We start from the raw sequence: 21233 nt of genomic DNA on the forward strand, positions 1-21233 counted from the left end.
GTATAACATATAGCTGAATCAGTTGCGATGAATTGTGGACACTTATAGAATACATAGAATTATTGTAGAGGGTGAAACAAAACACATATTTCAGTTACATCTGAGTATAATGCGTATTGAATTTTAGTAGGACAAATTTTATGCGCAGCAATTTCAGAGGTGTTTAAAGTTTGTCGCTTAGCAGTCCATATAAAGTTTAAGCGTAAACGTATATAGATGTAAAAAAAAAAATACAGCTTATATGAAAAACTGCTTAAGTGACGCAGCTGTTATACTGAATTCACCTACTTATTCGGTGTACAAAAAAAATTCCTCAATTTTAATTTAGACATTTAGAAATTTATCTTTCGCACTACACATGGCAGCCTGTTGCAACTTCGAAACACAAACATGTTCGCGCCAAGTGCTTACAAACGTATAAAAGATAAATAAATTGGCAGCATTGTCTGACAACAGCGACTTTTCATGCGAGCCGGTAGCAAAGACCAAATCATTCGAGCTAGCAACGCGTTGTTAGTGGTTGTGTTTAAAAAACCGATTTGTGTAGTTGAGCAAAATAAATCGGTTGCAAATAAAGTGTTTGAATATAAAGAAAAAAGTTAAATCCATGAAAAAATTTTTTGCACACTATTATTTTTTTTGCAAATAAATTGAGCCAAATTCAGTTATAAATCAAATTAAAAATGTTTGAATAAATTTAATAAAAAAGATTGATTTAAATTTCAGTGAAAACTCACTCAAACTCCAGTATGTGAAGTAAATTGATTATCCTGTATATATATATGTATATGTGTGTGTGTGTGTTATTCCAAAAAAAAGGTGTTTTCTCTCAAAGTGTGTGGAGGGGTAGGATGGGTGGTGTTGCTAGCCTGCTAGACGTGAGGAAAAGTACTTTGCGTTTTTGTCTATGTATAATTGCATTGGAAGCTGCCATTTACCGGTGCACAGTGGGCTGGAGTCTCCTGAAAATGGGCGAAAGGTTGTATATGAGACTGGAGCAAATATATGTAGGTACTAGGTAGAGATCAAGGTAGCAAGGAGTAAAACTTCGTTAGATTGGCTCTCTGTTTCGTTGGTTTAAGGCCAATCTGCTTAATAGCTTAAGCAAGGCTGCATAAAAACGTTATTTTCATCAAAAATAAATAAATATATTTTTGTTTGAATTGTTTTTCAAATAATTTTAACGTTATTTTTGTTTTTTAACGAAATAATTTCGTTTTGCTGATATCAATAAAGAACTGTTCTACGAGTTTGAGTATATTTTTCCATATATAATTTCCTCAAAAAAGCTCAATTTCGATTTTGATATTAACGAAACAAGTTTTTTTTTTGATATCAATAACATTTGTGCAAACCTGAGGTAAAGCTGTCAAAAGCGGCAAAAATTTATTTATTTATTGTTTTTTTATTTTCGTAAAAAAAGCGTGTTTAAAAACCTTAATTCAAATTTCGAAAATTGTATTTAGAACTTTAAGAAGCTTTTGAGTATGCAGCTTTGTGGTCTAATCTATTGTGGCTTACCCAAGTATAAGAATTAAGTTTCTCAAAATTCGAAATGGCTTTTGAAATTTTTTTTTTGAAAGAGTGTCAGATTTTCTTCCAATTAAAAAATAATTGTGTGCATTTTGAGTAGACTAAGATGTGCAATGCACCTTGCGCTTACTCAAAAAGTTTTTGAATTTTCTAAATACACATTTTTAATACATTCATCATTTATGTACTTTTCCTTCTAAAATTCTTCAAAGTTTTTTTATCAATAATAATAATAATTTCCAATAGGGATATCTAAAAATCCTCAAAGTAAAAAAAATATTACTAACATTAACAAAAAAATACAAAAAAGAAAATTTGTAAGAAAATGTTTTTATAAAAAACCCTGATAATTTTGTTTAATGGACAAAAAAACAAAAAAAAAACTTCTGCAAAACTTTACTTTTTAAAAAATGAACAAAGTTGAAATCTTAGAAAAATGCTATGATTTTTTTTTGGTTGTAAAAATCATATAAATTGGCGGCCAAATCATATGCAATTGATATATAATTGTATAGAATTGTGAGACAAAACGTAAGACCTAGTTTACATATAACGAGATTATCTTCGTGTTTGTACTTAACTCCTAATCGTTGATTAAATAACTCATATACATTTTTCCCTTCGACAATCGATCGTTATGAACAAATTTTAGAGATGCCGAATTTTATTTTAGAAAAAATACCACCTCTAAAGTGTAATCCCTAATTGGAAGCACGAAAAAAAAGAAAAACGAGAAATTTTCCAGATAATAACCATCATCCAGTGAGTTTTCCAGCTCCGTATCCCGCTCAATTCTCACGGGAATGCTCTGGATTATTGGGAGACTTGAGAAGCAGAGGTCGCCAGCAGCCAGTTGACTGATAAGATATCACACTTGTTTTATCCACAATGGTTTCTACTTTTTTTTTTAGCAAATTTGAAGAAAATTAAAAACCAAAATTATTTTTTGTTTTGAAATTATTTGACAAAATGTTCATTGCTTTCGAGGAAACACAGCCTTAATAAAGCTAAGAAAATTTTTTTTTGGAAAATTGTAAAAGTTCTGAGAGTCTAGTTGCTTTAAAAGTATTTTCTAATTTCATTAGTTTGTATTTAACTACCGTTAAAATCGGCGCTGGTTTCAGTTATTTTTTAATTATTTTGTTCTATAAGTTCTGCCTCTGAGCAAACATTGCATTTAAATATGGATTTCTAGATAATGCAAAATATATTTCTGTTTCTCATCGTCTCATCATTATTAGATTACGAAAAACTATTTTTTTTTTTGAATTTTTGGCTGCTAATTTTTTTAATAAAACATATTTTTTTAATACATAACAATTTTGGCGTGCAGCAGACTTTAAAAAATAATTTTTGACATGTTAAATTTCATTTAAATTTATTTTTCTTTTTAAGTACACGCTAATTTGAGTTTCAGAATAAGAAATCAGCAGTTTTAAACTTCTGCAAAAATATATAGGGACTATTCACAATAAATCTTCCCACTGGAAAAGCATAATGAATCGAATTTCAAATTCGTATTATGACAGCTCATCACTGATGAAATTTTCGTTGTGCATATAATTTTGGTTCGAATAGAGATTTTTTGTCGACGATTGAATTGAAAGAAAATTGTTTAAAATGTATAAAGTTTTTCTTATTTACCTTCTATTTGTTTTTTTAATTTTAAACTATCAAATGTACTTATTTAAAATAGGCTTGGGCCCAAAAAACAGCTTGAAAGACGGGCTTCAATAGTGGCACAAAATCCGCTGGTGGCAAAAAGAAAAGAAAAAGTCCGATTGATTAACGTTCCCAATGTTCAGTTGGTAGGACCCTGAGCACAAACTCAGGGGCAATTTTAAAGTGTTTGCAATATATTTGACTATTGTGCATTGCTAGAGCAGTACATGTACGCTTCTTTGGACAGTCTGAAGTTTTAAATAAATTTATAAACAATATTTAAAATTGCAAAAAAAATTAACAACTTGTTTAGAAAGCTACAATTATGCGGTCGAATTCAATTTCAATAGATTGCAAGCATAGTTTAACCCTTTTCTACTGCTGGCTAGTTCCAGTAAGCTTTCCTCTTCATCTGACGATTAGTCAAACCACAATTCCGCCATAGTTATACTTTTACTTACGTTTTTGCGCTAAATAAATATTTTTGTTTTATTTCACATCTTTTTGACATTTAACGAAGTTCACATTCACGTTAGTCTTTCTCGAATTAGTATCATAATACCGAACGACCACAGTCGAATATCGATTTTGTCTCATAATAGGGGCCTATATCACCAAAATGTACCAAAGTTTTTGAAAATGTTGACATTGTAGGGTAAATTAGGTGTGCAAAAAGAGCGAACGTAATATGAACGGATTGTAATAATACATGATGTCGAAATTTCGCTCTTTTTCGATACGCTCTGTTATCAAAATCCGTTCTAGGCAGGTATGCATATCGTAAGAGGCGATTAAAATACCAAATTGATTCAAAAGCTGGGGTAGCGCAACGCTTTCAAGTTGTTGCCAGCGCAAAATATAGCTTCACCAACCCAATTGTCAACCTCACTTACCCGTGGCGAATCCTGTTTCTTTAACAGGCGAGGCTCTGGCGACCCCAAGTTTCTCATGGATCTAGTGGGGTGACGGGGGTATGGCTTAGACGGTTTCATGTGGTCATACCAAATCGTTCCCGAGATGGTCGGGCTAGTACCTTAATAATGCTCGTTACCGGAACGTGCCGGATCTGGATCCAACAAAGGACCATCAACATCGATAACACTCCCTAAGGCCTGCGGGTAGTGGTGTTATCGCTACAACAACAACAACATCAAAATCCATTCACTCCCTCTGCAGGAGTAATGTCAACACTTTCACCGACTTTTGTAGACTTTGGAGGTATAAAATTTTCAATGGCGCAGATATAAAATGTTTACTGTTTTTTAGTACAACCGGAGCCACTGTGTGGTATATGTTGTCTTTGTTAGACAAATAGCGAAACCGCCCTTTGTGCCTTTGCTTTTGTACCTAGACAATGTGTTTCAGACACACAACACTCTTTCATACCTAATGTCCACAATAAAAAATACAACACAATCAGGATATTAAAATTTTCATTTTTAATTGGAATTCACTGTCTAAATTTTAGTGCCTGTGAAAAGTCATATTGAATAATTTTGCATAATTTATTAACAGAAATTGGCTCATTTTGTTGAAAAAAAAAATCGCTCTCGTACATCAATCCTTTGCATTGTGTGAATACAAAGAAATACTCCCCAATTTGGGTGACTGTTTTGTTTTTTGTTGTTCTACTTGTTTTTGTAAAATAGTGTAGAAACACTTCTGCGCAACTCCGTAAATATCTTCATGAAAACCCCGGGCGAACGGCAAAAAACGTGTGTAAAAGGTGAAAAATGAGAAGAAAGTATTTGCATTATTTTGCGGTTTGTGCTTTCTTTTTAGTTCCGAACGGCAAGCAATTGTAAACTCATAATTACAAAATAAAAAATTTAAATATATAAAACCTTTTAAAGTATCACAATATAGTGAGTGTGTGCAATAAAAAAAAAAAAAAAACAAAAGCTAAACACAAACAACAAACACAAAAAAGGGATAAATAACCAACAAAAAGTTACCTCAAAAAGTGATCCAGAAAACATTTGCGTATGCAAGGCAACAACAACGAAAATCTCTACAACCAATCATATCAAGCTAATAAAAAGTAAGTTAATTGCCAAAGAAATGTTTTATATAAATTTATAAATTGCAAAATTATTAAAAATTTGCAATAAAAAAAAGATATATTGCATATATTATCAATCTGTATTACAGTCGCCACAACGGGCAAGAACTCCACTCGCTTCTTTCTAAGACCTAGTTTACATAAAACGAGATTATTTCATTTTCGTACTTATCTCCTAATCGTTAATTAGACAGGCCGACAGTAACCAACGTTCAACCAAGAAACCAGACTATATATTTCCGAAGGTATATGATGCGCTTAATCCAAAGCTGGCCTTAGAATTGCTCTATCAGCTCTGGTTTCTGAGATACCCTAAGCTATAATGACAAAAGACACCGCTTTTGCCCATATTTGAGATGTTTTCTTTCACCAAAATCAAAGGATGCCATCTTTAAACACAAGTATTCTTCTCTCAAATGGCGTTGAGTTTGCTCAAATATCATTTTTTTCTCTGAGATATCGTATTTTGAAAATTTCATGTTTATAAATTTTCCTACACCTGAAAATCGATTGAGATAACACAGACATGATATAGTCGATTACTAATTTTCTTGAATTGAGTCTTATTTTTCTTAAAATTTTGTCTCACACCATAAGTGTGCTAACTCACCACACCCCTACACTATCTAACCCTCGGGTACCAAGTCACACACAGCTCTAAGCCCTAGAAACCACCCCTATAATACCGCAAGCAGGCTAACCCACTTAACCCTGGGGAAACGCCATTTGAAAGAAGAAGACTTGTACTTAAAGATGCCAGCCTATTATTTTGGTGAAAGAAAACATCTGCAAGTCTACATAACCTCAAATATGGGCAAAAACGGTGTTCTTTGCACTTTTAGGTTAGGATATCGCGAAAACCAGAGCTGATAGAGCAATTTTGAGGCCAGATTTCGATTCATCGCATCAAAATCCTTCGAAAATATATAGTCCGGTTTCTGGGTCTGGGATGCTGTCGGCCTGTGTTATATAACAAGATTTCTCATATAAATTTTACTCTCGATAATCGGTAATTATGAACAAGCTTTAGAGATGCGGATTTTATTTCATAGAAAAAGTTTCACCTTTAGAGTGTAATATCTAACTGGAAGCACAAAATAAAAGATAAAGGGAAAATTTGACAGAAAATAGTTTAGTTTCCAGGGATGGAACATATGTATGTAAACGCGTAGATTATCTATTGATGATTCATTGTAGATTAAAGCATGTGTAAACGTGTGAAATCGCTGCGACCCTGGTCGCCCAAGTAGTTATATAAAGCCGTTTTGATGCCATGTAACTCGTCTAAAACCTACGGAATGTTACGGTCAATGTACTACAATTAGCCAGAGTTGTTGATAAAATTACGGATATTCGGGATTGCTATCACAGATAAACCTCTGAGGTCTTCTAGAAACGGAGTTCCAAGGAGCCTTGGTCGGACTCTAGCTAGAGCTGGGCATTTAATCATAAAGTGTTCTACTGTCTCTGTGGCATTTGGATCTTTGCAGCTTCTGCAGTAGTTGTTATACGGAATGCCCATCTTTTCCGCATGCGTACCTACTGTCCAATGACCGGTGCAGACTGCTATCAGTTTACGTGTGTTGGCCCCGGATTTGTTCAGAAGACTTCTCGTTCTCTTTCCATCATAGTTTGGTCAAATGCTTTGTGCTTTCTTCAAGTAGAAGCTTTGGATATTCCTCTTGGCTACTGCTAAGGATATGCCTACTTCGACACTGGTTGTTTCCTCGCTCATCTCCGATAAGCCCCTGCGTGCCAGCTCGTCGGCCTTCTCGTTACCCTCTATCCCCCTATGACTTGGGACCCAGATAACGCATAGCTCTAGATTGGTGGTTAACTGGGATATGAGTCGCTTACAAGCCCACACTAATTTTGAGTTAATATGTGGCGAGGAAAGCGCTTTTATCGCTGCTTGGCTAACCGACAGGATGCAAACTTTACCATCTACGTTCAAGCCCCAGTGATTTGCAGGCTTGCCAAATCGCGCGGATTTCTGCTTGAAACACGCTGCAGTTTGTTTCCATTTCATTTTGACATTTTGTCATACAAATTGACATTTATTTAAAAATAAATTTCAACGCTGATTATGATGCCAGATTTTATGCGCCAAGTGGAGTATAATCGAGGCTAAGTTGCCAAGTTTACGTCAAGTCAAGTCAAGTCTATGCTAAGTATCAGTAATGGGGGCTTTACTCAAACTTCAGTTTGCGAGGAAACGTGTTCTAACTCGCATAACAATAAGTTTTGCCTTCCAGCCTCGTTTTTATTCTATATATGTAGCTACCAGTTCTTTTAATAAAGATATTTAATGTAATTCCAGTTACATATTGTGTCCCTATAAATATTCATATTTATTTCTTCTAAATTATCTTGTACTTCTATCATCAATTGCATCTTACTATTCGCTCATCATATTCCTTTTACTTCACATATGTACATACCTACTTACCTGTCTGTCTGTTTCTCTTTTATTTTCGTTGTTGGGCATGTGGATTTTTCTCTAGTAGAGCAAACTGCAGAATTTTCAGATTTAGACTGCTTTTTACCAACTATTTAATACAAATGTACGTATGTATGTATGTTTGTTTGTATGTTTTGCTTGTTTCAATTTCTGAACCGGCTTCTTCACCTTGGCATTGGTGGTGGATTAGCAATTCCAATTGGCAGCCGGTTGTTTAGTTAGTTTACTGCAGTGTTGCCATCTTGATTATTTGGAGTTTTGTATCGGTATTGGCATATTTGCTCTACTACACAATCTCCATGATAATTTAGTCCAAACTTCTTTGATCAATTCTATCATCGAAGTATTTACTGTGGTTATTTCATCACCTACAAATTATCCATAAGAACTGCAATAAAGTAACTCAATCTATATACTCCTTTATTTCCTGAATATGTTTTACGAGCCGGGCCCGTGCGCATCTAGCGCAACCAATATAAAAGTCTCTTATCAAATATCAACAAAAATCAGCTGTTCTATTAATAAATTAAAACTTACAGCTTGCGCTGCCATCTATGCAGTAATGCAGTGCAAATATTCACAATAGCGCCATAGTACAAATAGATTTCTTTGTGTGCTCACAATCGTTTACTTTTAACCAGGCATGCTTAACGAACGAAACGATATCATTTCGTTACGATAATCAACGCTAATAAACGAAACGAAGTCACTTCGTTTCGTTTATTAACGTTAAGAACATCAAATTAATTAATTAATTAATTAATTAATTTGACGATTTTAACGTTAATAAACGAAACGAAGTGACTTCGTTCCGTTTATTAGCGTTGATTATCGTAACGAAATGATATCGTTTCGTTCGTTAAGCATGCCTGCTTTTAACAAATTAATAATAGCCCGAATCTCCAGCTTTGCAACCGAAACTTTATTTATAGATTTGGATCCCAAATAAGAGCGAAAAAGGGACCCGTACATAAAAACAGCAATTAGAAATAATATATACATATGAAGATTACACCTTAAAGCTGGCGACACAATGAAATTTTTCATATATATAGATGCGTTTAACACAAGCTATGTATTCCAGTAACATCTCCACAATCAACCAAGATGTTGCGTTTTAAATATTGTGACGTATATTACCATCACTAAGCGATACTATGCAGCCACTCGTACATACGTAAACAAATCAATCATCATTAACACCAGGGATAACCATTTAGTAATTATTGGCGCCACTTCACACGTATTGTTATTCTCTTTCGTCTTTAGTTGTCGCTCGACAAGCAGAGTAGCAACCATTGTAAATTTTACCAAGTAGCGCAACTAACAGCTGATCGGTGAAAATTCTCACATTCACACGCACAGTTCTCGACTCAGTTTCAAAACAAAACTTTAGATTATTTAATTCAAATTTTAAAGTGAGATAATCCCTACAAATTTATGTATACAGTATATATATGGCGTTTTTGTTGTTATTAAAACAATAGTTTTATTTATATTAAAGCTTTTATCATTTTTTTTTTTAACTTTGAAAAATCTCCGAACACCATTCCTTCTTTATATGACATTCGACTGCCTAGTCCACTGCCTTCCACTCTATTCGCAACATAACCTCTACTTAAGCTGCCAAACTATATAGTAAACAATGGTAGCAACATCGATTATTGGTGTCGCTTGCTTTCGTACGACTATGCTATTTATGCGCGAAATTTCGTAATCTAGCGCATAAATAAACAAAATTCTTATATATGATGTTGCCTCGTTGCTTGCCAATAGGCGAATGAATCGTACATCAAGTGATTCGTAAGATCATCGCGATCTCACTAATACAGCCACAGTTTCAATTTTGGTTATCCCTGATTTACACACATGCCTACAAGGCAGCGGAGAGCTACTCACAAACGCATGTCATCATCAGCCGACGTAGTACTCACATATACACACGCATATAGCTACAAACTACAAATATACATGTATATGGTTGGTAACCAAGCATTAAGTTCACGAAATTACTAGATCTTAGGAGAAATGGGTGAACGAGGGAACCAAGAGTATAAAAGCAGCGTAAGCTGAGGCATGACTAATCATTTTGATTTAAGCACGCTATTAGTTGCGAAGTGAAGTATACTTGTGAAGTATAAGTACTCTCAAAGTAGTCTAATAAAGACCATTTTGAATTATTGAATATTGTAGTTATTTATTCAACAGTTAAGCGATTCGAACATTAGCATTAGGTTTGGAATAAGCGGAATTTTCCAAGTTTCGTTACAATATGAAGGAACTTCAGACTTGGCAATTGAAGTTTATTTCGCCTTGCCCATTCACATACAAAATTTGGCGAAGCACTGCTATAAACATTTTCCCTATGCTACAAAAATACTTGCTAACATGTTTTGTGTCGTATTCATTTGCTATATTGCAGTTTTTAATTGCGAAAAATGTTTGAAAAGTTACCAACGAGTGGGAAATATAATTTCACTTGCAAAGTGTGCTAGCACCTTTAGCCAAAGCAAATTTCGAATTCTTCTTATGCTTTGCTCGCAACAAAATTTCGGAGTTGGTTACTTTTCCATGTCAGATGGCGCTAGTGTTGCCCAATCTACCGTTCTCCATAAAAATACGTGAAATCTACTCATAATGCACGAGATTGATTAAAACGCGTCTATATGAAAAAACGGCTTACGTGACGGCACTTTAAGACATAAAAAAACCTTTCAAATACGGTCCTGATTTAATTCCATCATGTTGTCTTAATAAATGTGCAGTATGCATTTACCAGCCCTTTACTGATCCGTTTAGCCTCTCCTTATAGTATGGTATTTTCCGGACGACTTGGAAGGAATCTTTTCTTGTCTCACCCTATAAAAAAGAAGCAAGTCATCCATTGAGAACTCTCCACTGTCGCTAAGTTACTCGAAGCAATCGTTACATTTTCGATGTGTCCATTGATGGATAGTTCTGAGCAGTTTTTTCGCCTTGCGAAACCTGACATTGTCATCGATCAAAGCATTGGCGACCTTATTTACAGAGCCTGGGAATCCCAACAGACATTTGGTTGAAGACATCCCGCCTCCCAGGGGCTTAAGAAGTCATCTACGCAAGCATTATGAGGAAATATGGCACCTGAGAACACAGCCGTATGAAGCAAAAAAACACAAGCAGGTCTCCGGTGATATCCACAAACAGGCGTTGGACCTCTATGCCAGGAATTGCCCGGCGAATCCATATCTTAAAGAAAAATACCCAGAACTGGCAGAAGAGGAACGCACTCTTCCTAGGGAAACGCGCGTCACTCTAGCTCAACTTCGATCTGGGTACTGTAACAAGTTAAACTCTTATACTGTTTTCACACAGAAACTTAATGATCTCATTTCACCTGCTAATGAAATCGTAAATTTTTTGCTTTCACACAGAAGTAACTGCTCGATTAGTATGAAGGATGAGACAGACAATCATGGCGGAACGATACAAGGTGGGAGCATGGTGACATACCTACAAACAAAAAAAATTCCATGTACTTGTAAATTCGATGGACAAATGTCAAAATCGTACTGCGCCGGTAGTTGATGTATCAAATCAAATAAAAAAGGTTATAATCAGCTGTTCGATGCGGCCACCTTGTATCGTTCCGCCATGCAGACAATGACATTTGCTTTGACAAATGACATTTTTAAGCACTGAACACACCAAAAACTAAGAAGCGGAAATGGAAGCAAACGCTGCCAACAGAGTTGCATTGTGCTTTTGACTTCATTAGGAATTCGATTAGCTACTAATGAAATAATAATAGATTCGAATTTTGTAGGGAAGATTGAGCTCAATAAGCGTCTTAATGTAGAAAACTGCCTTTATTATTCAATGAGCCGTCTGTGTGAAAACAGTATTACCTATCCAGAATCAACTCCGACGTACAAAATGTATGCCCTGCTTACAATGTGTCCTCACATGACACCAACCATCTCTTCAATTGTAGGGCGGAATCAACGCCTCTAACACCCCTATCACTATGGTCCAACCCTGTTGAAACTGCAAGTTTCCTTGGCCTACCGTTAGAGGATATTGATGGCAATTTGTTATCGGTTGCGCCTTTTGGATGGGGCGAATCACTGCTACAACAACAACCTTCGTCGGCTTCTAAATAAGAAGTTCTTATCACTAACATCCGACACCGAATATTTATTATTTTAGTGGCGGCTTATTAACGAAACCGAAATCGTCTGCGAGTTATCAGTTTTTTATCGGCTTTATATAGCAGAGTGATTGACTTCATATTGCTTTGTTATTGATTTGTTATGGTCGGGTTATAGATGCGTCATCCATTTTATTTTGAAGTTCTACTGACATTTGTTTGATAACAAATCGATGTTGTTGATAAACCATCGAAAACATGCCGATAATAAATTGATATAACTCCTGTAATAAGTGAATAGTTTTTCGATAATAAATCGATAATTGTTTGATAATGGTTCGACAGCTTTTCGATCAAAAAGTCTATGATTTTTCGATAACAAAAAGATAACATCAATTAATTGTCTATAGTAAATCGATAACTTTTAGATAGCAAGTTTATAAAGCTTCGATAAAAAACCGATAACTCGTCAATACTCAGAAAAATTTTAGTCGACTTTATTGTGGAGAAATTAGGTACGATGACCCACATGGACCAGTACCTTCTGGTGTTAGTTCCATTGACGCGGGAACTTTCGGGTCTGTGAATTTCATTCGCTTCAGAAGACAGACTTGCTATAAGCTCCCTAACTGCGCATCTCTAGTTTGTAAGGCTATCATTGAACAAACTAATGTGAAAAATGTGTATACATTTGTTTAGATATATTTTTTTGATCAAACAATTAATTTCCAATAGAAGTGATAGCGAACTCATCATTTGAAAAACAGATATTGCACGTTATAATTACATGCCAACATATACATACATACATATACAAAGACGTAAGAGTTGTTTGGACCTGACCACGTACTTGTACTTGTTGGAGTAGCTGTTGTTATTACAACAGCAATTGGAGCCTCTACACAAACAGGTATGCAACTTTGTGACTAATTAAAAGAAAACAAGTAAGGAAGGCTAAGTTCGGGTGTAACCGAATATTACATACTCAGCTGAGAGCTTAACTGCGTTGGTTTCGTAGGGTTTCGTAGATGGTTTATAAGACCTCTCTGAAGTTGGCAAGACAACTTTTACGTGGAAAAAAATTACCTATTGGGAAAATTGCCGTGAATTTGCCGTAATTTAGCCGTGAAACAAAAAAATTTGCCGTGGCCATATTTTAGAAAATACAGGGTGGCACGCTAACTTCACGTGAAGTTAGCGTGCCACCCTCAGAAAACCACCTTAGAGGCCAGCTAGGAAGATAATTCTTGCACACGAATTTGCCGTAAATTTGCCGTAGATAAGTGGCATATTATATAATTTCGAAAAAAAAAATTTAACTTTTTTTTATGGTGCACCGCCAACTTCACGTGAAGTTAGCGTGTCACTTTTCGAAAACCACCTTAGACACCAGTTAGGAAAATAATTCTTGCACGTGAATTTGCCGTAAATTTGCCGTGAATTATCCGTGAAACAAAAAAATTTGCCGCGGCCATGTTTTAGAAAATACAGGGTGGCACGCCAACTTCACGTGAAGTTGGCGTGCCACCCTCAGAAAACCACCTTAGAGGCCAGCTAGGAAAATAATTCTTGCACACGAATTTGCCGTAAATTTGCCGTAGATAAGTGGCATATTTTATAAATTCGAAAAAAGAAATTTCAAATTTTTTTTATAGTGCACCGCCAACTTCACGTGAAGTTAGCGTGCCACCCTCAAAAAACCATCTTAGTGGCCAGCTAGGAAAATAATTCTTGCACACAAATTTGCCGTAAATTTGCCGTAGATAAATGGCATATTTCATAAATTCGAAAAAAAAAAATTTCAATTTTTTTTTATGGTGCACCGCCAACTTCACGTGAAGTTAGCGTGCCACCCTCAGAAAACATCTTAGTGGCCAGCTAGGAAAATAATTCTTGCACACTTTTTTTTTGGAATTATCAAAAAGCTGTAACTAAATTTAGAACCTATTTTATTTTGACTATGCGCCTATATATTTTTATAAAATATGCCACTTACCATACGGTGCACCATACAAAAATTTGAATTTTCTTTTCCGAATTTATAAAATATTCCACTTATCTACGGCAAATTTACGGCAAATTCGTGTGCAAGAATTATTTTCCTAGCTGGCCTCTAAGGCGGTTTTCTGAGGGTGGCACGCTAACTTTACGTGAAGTTGGCGGTGCACCATAAAAAAATTTGAAATTTTTTTTTTCGAATTTATAAAATATGCAACTTATCTACGGCAAATTTACGGCAAATTCGAGTGCAAGAATTATCTTCCTAGCTGGCCTCTAAGGTGGTTTTCTGAGGGTGGCACGCTAACTTCACGTGAAGTTGGCGGTGCACCATAAAAAAAATTTAAAATTTTTTTTTTCGAATTTATGAAATATGCCATTTATCTACGGCAAATTTACGGCAAATTCGTGTGCAAGAATTATCTTCCTAGCTGGCCTCTAAGGTGGTTTTCTGAGGGTGGCACGCTAACTTCACGTGAAGTTAGCGTGCCACCCTGTATTTTCTAAAATATGGCCACGGCAAATTTTTTTGTTTCACGGCTAAATTACGGCAAATTCACGGCAATTTTCCCAATAGGTAATTTTTTTCCACGTAAAAGTTGTCTTGCCAACTTCAGAGAGGTGTTTATAAGTGGTTTTTAATTCCATATCACATACGTTTGGGAAATATCGACGAAATTGTAGACCAAAGGTGACGTTTTTTTGAACGACTTTCCTTCATCCTTTGTCAAATAAGGGAAAATCACCATGTAGGAAGATGAGCTTAGGGTAATCCTGGGATGTGTTTGTATGATATGGGTATCAAATGAAAGGTGTTAATGAGTATTTTAAAAGGGAATGGGCCTTAGTTGTATATGTGAAGGCGTTTGCGAGATATCGACCAAAATATGGACCAGGGTGACCCAGAACATCATCTGTCGGGTACCGCTAATTTATTTATATGTATAATACCACGAACAGTATTCCTGCGATGATTCCAAGGGCTTTTGATTTCGCCCTGCAGAACTTTTTCATGTTATTCTACTTAATATGGTAGTTGTCACACCCATTTTACAGTTTTTTGTAAAGTTATATTTTGCGTCAAAAAACCAAACCAATGTTTCATCCCTTTTTTCGTATTTGGTATAGAATTATGGTATTTTTAAAATTTTTCGAAATTTTCGATATCGAAAAAGTGGGCGTGGTCATAGTCGGATTTCCCCCATTTTTAAAACCAAGATAAAGTTAGTTCAGATAAGTACGTGAACTAAGTAAGCTCGGCCTTAGATCTCTTTGGAGGTTATCGCGACTTACATTTATTTTTATTTTTTTATATCGATTTTTGCTCAAGTTATCGTGTTAACGGCCGAGCGGAAGGACAGACGGTCGACCGTGTATAAAAACTGGGCGTGGCTTCAACCGATTTCGCCCATTTTCACAGAAAGCAGTTATCGTCATAAAAGCTATGCCCTTACCAAATTTCATAAGGATTAGTAAATTTTTGTTCGACTTATGGCTGGAGTTGAATGTTAACATAATTTATTTATATACTGTAAAGATATTAAATTTTTTGTTAAAATTTGCTTTTACAATTTTTTTTTAAAGTGGGCGTGTTCGTCAGCAGGTTTTGCTAATTTTTTCAGAACACATATAGTAATAGGAGTAACGTTCGTGCCAAATTTCATCATGATATCTTCAACGACTGCCAAATTACAGTTTGCAAAACTTTTAAATTACCTTATTTTAAAAGTGGCCGGTGCCCCGCCCATTGTCCAAAATTTTACTAATTTTCTATTCTGCGTCATAAGTTCAACCCACCTAGCAAGGTTCATCGCTTTATCCGCCTTTGGTAATGAATTATCGCGCTTTTTCGGTTTTCCGAAATTTTCGATATCGAAAAAGTGGCCGTGGTTATTGTCCGATTTCGTTAATTTTAAATAGCGATCTGAGATCAGTGCCCAGGAACTTACATACCAAATTTCATTAATATACCTCAAAATCTACTCATGTTAACGTATTTACGGACAGACGGACGAACATGGCTAAATGAATTTCTTTTTTCGCCCACATCATTTTGATATATAGAAGTCTATCATGCCAACCTAATAAAACCGCACTGCGTTTTTTTAGCGCACGCAAACAACCGGCGTTTTTTGCCCTAACCCAAATAAGCATGCCTTGCGACAATGTAAAGCATGTGTGCAAACGTCAAATCTAAATGTCACGCAGAACAAAAATTGGAAATCGAGTTAGGTTTTCACGCAGCAAATTCAATTTGGGTTGTTCTCATACAAGTTGTATGTGCATAAGAAATTTTTGACAGAAAATGACTTGCGTGCGTTTATATTAGGTTGGCATCTATATCTATCTCGATTAGTGTATGCCGTTACGGGATACCGTTATGCGGACAAAATTAATATACTCTGTGAGCTCTGCTCAGCTAAGTATAATCAATTGACTGAAAAGACAATACTGAAATATATATATTGGAAAACAAGTAACCAGTGTAAATACAATTAAAGAAGAAAGGCCAATACAAAAGCAGCAACATCAAATCACGCTATATAGTAAACAAGAGCATCATAGAAATTGCATGGCAAAAAGAGGTGAAATAGAATGGAGTTTAACAACTGATTGTGATAGTCCGTTATATTATAAACATCGCTATATATAAAGACAAACGGCAAAATCAAGTTATCATTTCTTCTTTGCACACATTTCGCAATACATAGGAAAATTGAGAGGACTTTTGTTATCCTCCGTTTGCATGTACATATGCACATACGTAAGAAGAATGGTATGACCATCGACGGATCCAAGAAACTTAGCGTTATCCGTCAGTCCAAGTTGTCAAGTTAAGAAAAAGTGACAAAGTGACCCGCACTCAATTTTATATTACGAGCCTGACCCGTACGCATCTTGCGCAACCAATATAAAAGTCTTTTATCAAATATCAACAGAAATCAGCTGTTCTATTAACTTACAGCTTGCGCTGTCATCTAGCGTATAATATCAACTGCCGTCAATCAATTAAAACTTTCAGATTGTGCTGCCATCTAGCGTGCAATAGCAACTGCCGGTAATGCAGTGCAAATATTAACAATAGTGCCATATTACAAATAGATTTCTTTGTGTGAGCACTCGTCTATTTTTAACAAATTTTTTTCATAAAATATAGCTAAATAAAAGCACTACGACCAAAATTGCCCAAAGCTCCCTAATAGCCTGAATCTCCATCTTTACAACCAAAACTTTATTTATAGATTTGGATTCCAAATAAGACCGAAAAAGGGACCCGTATATAAAAACAGCAATTACAAATAATATATATGATGATTCCAGTTCACACTTTGACCATAGCTTAAACATCGTAAAGATGTTTCCCCATGCACATCCAACATCTATGCGAAAACTTCTGAATACTATCGCGTTATCGTCAGTCTATAATGCGACATTTCCTTCCTCCCTATAACTACCTCAAACAATACGTTGAAAGAACTTTACTGGTGCCCTCTCTTTATCTATTCTTCGGTAACTTGTCTTCTTTTCACTCAAACAAGGAACCTGTAAAGGCAGCAACAAGGAGGAGTTCTTTTTCTGTCTCTTAGAAGATCGACTAACAGTTTGCTTGCCCTTGAATCAAAGGCTGGTGTAGATAGGAATGACGCTTTGGGAGAGTTTGAAAGAAGAGTACAGCGAAAGATTTCATAGATCCACATAAAGGAAGATGCTCCAGCCCAAAATGTATTATTATCAGAACCTGCCTATGGAAGCACAGGCGGTCCGCACTTCGCTGGAAGGACTAGGTGCAAAACTACTTAAACTCACATGATGATTTCAATTGGCGCCGTATAGCGCAACAAAAAATTTTAAACTTATTAGGCCATAGTATGATGGTGATCGTGAAAAGCTTCAATACGCCAATATTTCTGTGACAGTTTTCCTTAGGAGCTCACCTTTGGCGGCCTCGAAAAGCTTTTGTTGATTTTCGAACAGGGTGGATAAATAATGCATATCGGAACGATTTTCCGTCATCCCTTGTCAAAATTTACCAAATTTGACAAGGGATGACGGAAAATCGTTCCAGTATACTGTATACTTTGCTTGTAGACATTCCCGAACCCTCTCCGGACAACTCAATGAAGATATCATTGACTACATTAACTGAAGCAATATCTGTGAACTCAGAGCTCACTGACCTCTTGAGATGGGCCTCTGACCTTTGCCGACTTTTTTAGAGAACACTGGCTAAGATATTTCCAGCGATATCGGAAAATTGATTAGTTTCGACCAAGATATTAAGACATCGTTTTCGCAAAGACAATACAACTGAACATAAAGTGACTGAATGATTTCAGTTAGATGCCACTGCGAACGAAGTCAACAGCTCTTGACCTAACGGTGGCAGAGGTCAATGTTTCACAGTCGTTTGACTATCTCAGTTAACATTTAATTCCTTAACAGTAAAAGTAGCGGAGTACTATCCCATACGAGGATAAAAGGTATGGTGGAGGGAGTGTGTGGAATGTTTATATATACCCCAAAAGCCAAAGCTCGGGCAGAACGAATTCTGCCGGATAGGCTTGTATATTTTATACTAAACTTGTGGAGCCAGCACACGTCGTTCTACTCTAGCTTCAGTCTATCTGCATAACTTTTAAACAGCTTTTGTTTCTTACTTTCCCTCTCTCCCCTTTTCCTTATATTTTTATTCACTCTTCCCTCTGCCTTTCTTTTTTTCTGCGTCTCTTTCTTCCTTTCCGTCTTTTCCCTCACTTCTTTTTCGCTCCATCTATACCTATCTCTCTATCTTCGTCTTACTCTATATCTTTCTCCTTCCCTCTTTCCTTTTCTCTTTAGTTCTTCTTACTCTTCTCCATCCCTTGTTCCCAGTCCCAGTCCCAGTCCCAATCCCAGTCGGTCTCTGCTCCATTTCCTGGGAAAAAGTATCGTAAATACTCATCTAGCAAAGGGCTATTATATACCAAATTTCAGAAAAATCGAACCATGAATAGAATTCGTTCGAATTGATCGGTCCCTGGTCCCTTTCCCGAAAAAGTAGGAAAAGGGCTACCTATATATCAAACTTCAGACAAATCGAACCGTGAATAGAATTTCTTCGAATAGATGGATCTCTGGTCCACTTCCCGGAAAAAACTTTACAGGAACGCTATCCCATCTTTCAAGTTGGATCAAACTGCACACGGTGTGCAAATTTGATTAAAATCCGATAAATAGTTAAGGAGTCAACCGCGGACAAACAACGTGACACGAAATTTATCTATTTTAAGATGAGTTAATTTTCACGCACGTACTTGGAAAATTGACGAACGGGACGACATGGACTTAACCTTTCATCCTCATCAACACCCATTTTGATGTCGTGGCGGTTCAGCTTTCATTCCTGTGTTCCTTCATCAGTTTGCAAGCGCATATGAGCGATATGTTAAAGAATCTCGCCTCCATACTGTTCATAACAAGAATTTCGTTTAATAAATAGTTCTCCATAAGGTTATCATCTAGAGTTCGTTGATATATATGTACATTTTTTTTTGTCTCAGTTAGTAGGGTAATTGTAGCAGCTGATAAATGCATGTGTCTGATACTAATTGGAATGCTCTTCATATTTTATCTACAATACTTTCAGCACTTCCTCCACTTTAAGTTTGTTTCATGCTCTACTTCATCATTTTTCGTATTACATAAAGCCAGTCTTCCGTTGTTCCGGTGTTTTACTTCATCGACTTACTTGACTCATCAACATCCCTCGACATGATTTTTGGTTATCCACCTTCACAATTCTTTGCTTTGTATTTTATGTATCTGCTTGTTATTTCTCTTCTTTTATGTCGACTCATATTGTATTTTATAAGTTTGTGTTACCAGGACCTTTTGTGTGTGAATTTAGGGCGTGTGCTTTATGGCTTCCCCTTTTAGTTTTGAATCGACAAGTACATACTCGGCGCATTGTAGAGCTCATGTGCCGGCGACAGTAGTTGCTGTTGGTGCTGCAGCTGCAGACAATTTAGTACTATACACGTTTTGCTTTGCTTCACCAATAAAAAAAAGACGACTACAAAGGTAAATAGTAAAAACAAAACTTGAGTTCTTTTGTTGCTGCTGAAAGATGCCAGTCACTTTGCAGTTCCCTCGTGCATCATTGCTGATTTTGTTTGGTCAACATGAATCTCTTCTAACGCTCACTTTGTTTGAATTTCAATTCTTGCGGCGGACGTTGTATCCGTTTGTACATGAATTTTGTAATCAAGACAAAGTCTGCAACAATCCAAAATTAGTGAGATACAATGAAATACCTTATTAGGTATCATATCGCCGATACAAACTTGAAACATCTTTAATTTCAGCAGAAATCAAAAATTACTACAATTGAGATTTCAAAAAATTTTCCGATAAATCTTCAATTTCTTCCCCTTAAAAATAATCTTACGCCAGTAAATTGAAACAATTAAAACCCAAAATATTTTCATTAAAACAAATCAATTGACACTTATCCATTCTACGCTCATTTAAACATTTATATGTACCTAGATTCCGGTTCGCCTCGGTTTTAGGCTTTAAATGTATTTCGGTGTCTGCTTAGGGTTCGCTCTTATTCTGCCCCAAAATTGGTTGGCCTAAATTTAAATAGTAAGCCTCGCTTACCCGCTTCACTCTTTAAATCTTCTTTTTATTCTTGACCATCCCTTAATCGATTTATCTTTCAACACACCCCCAAAGCCTTTCCCGCTCCCAGTCTGTCACTACCGCGCGCACTACCACTCCCACTAACACTTCCACTCCTAGTACCACTACCACTCCCCCCACATATCTTATTTCAATTTCCTCATACATGGAATCTCTATACCAAATATTGTAGACCGGAGCACCAGACCTACCCCCATCTCGCCACTCCTTTTCTGGCACACGCATCCGCGTAAGTAGGAGTCATCAACTCCAGACAAGTTGCTGAGAAAAAACCTTAAGGAAAATTGTTCTGTGATCATGTGCCTCGAGAAGATATTTTTGAACCCGTATCCGAAATAGCTTACAGCTCTATCTATGCCACTGGCTGGTGTGGCTCGTACACAAATGGCTATCGGTCATTAAAATAATTTCTCAAATGTCTCATATAAAATAAATTTTTCCTTACGCATGCAACTTGATTTATTTATTTTTTTTTTGTTATCAGTCGAAATCATTGATCGTGCGTTCACGCTTTACAAATTCAAATAAAAGGCGTAGCATGATAAGTCCATTTGCCTACTGTCACTCATCAAAGAACGTTTATTTTATTCCACCTTAATTAAAGTGACGTTTGCTTTGCTATTCTTGCTTCCGTTTATAATACCGGATGTGCTGTGCTATGCAGTTAAACACGCGTTAATGTAGGCGAACCGCACAAAGACGGC

At 36.1% G+C, this 21233-nt stretch overlaps 1 protein-coding gene across 4 annotated transcripts in view; it reads left to right on the plus strand.

Moving 5' to 3' along the window:
• Window positions 1–487: 487 nt before the first annotated feature.
• Window positions 488–21233, plus strand: part of sn (fascin domain-containing protein singed) — a 166654-nt gene continuing 145908 nt past the window's right edge. For 3 of the 4 annotated variants that reach the window (XM_067783943.1, XM_067783944.1, XM_067783941.1), the window contains exons 1-2: window positions 488–598; window positions 4978–5236. The gene's annotated coding sequence lies outside the window, so the exon portion shown is untranslated. Of the gene's footprint in view, window positions 599–620; window positions 748–4977; window positions 5237–21233 lie in introns of those variants that run through there. The other variant, XM_067783942.1, reaches the window with a different exon arrangement.

Source organism: Eurosta solidaginis, chromosome 4, assembly GCF_040869045.1.
Source record: "Eurosta solidaginis isolate ZX-2024a chromosome 4, ASM4086904v1, whole genome shotgun sequence".
Classification (NCBI taxonomy): Eukaryota; Metazoa; Arthropoda; class Insecta; order Diptera; family Tephritidae; genus Eurosta; species Eurosta solidaginis.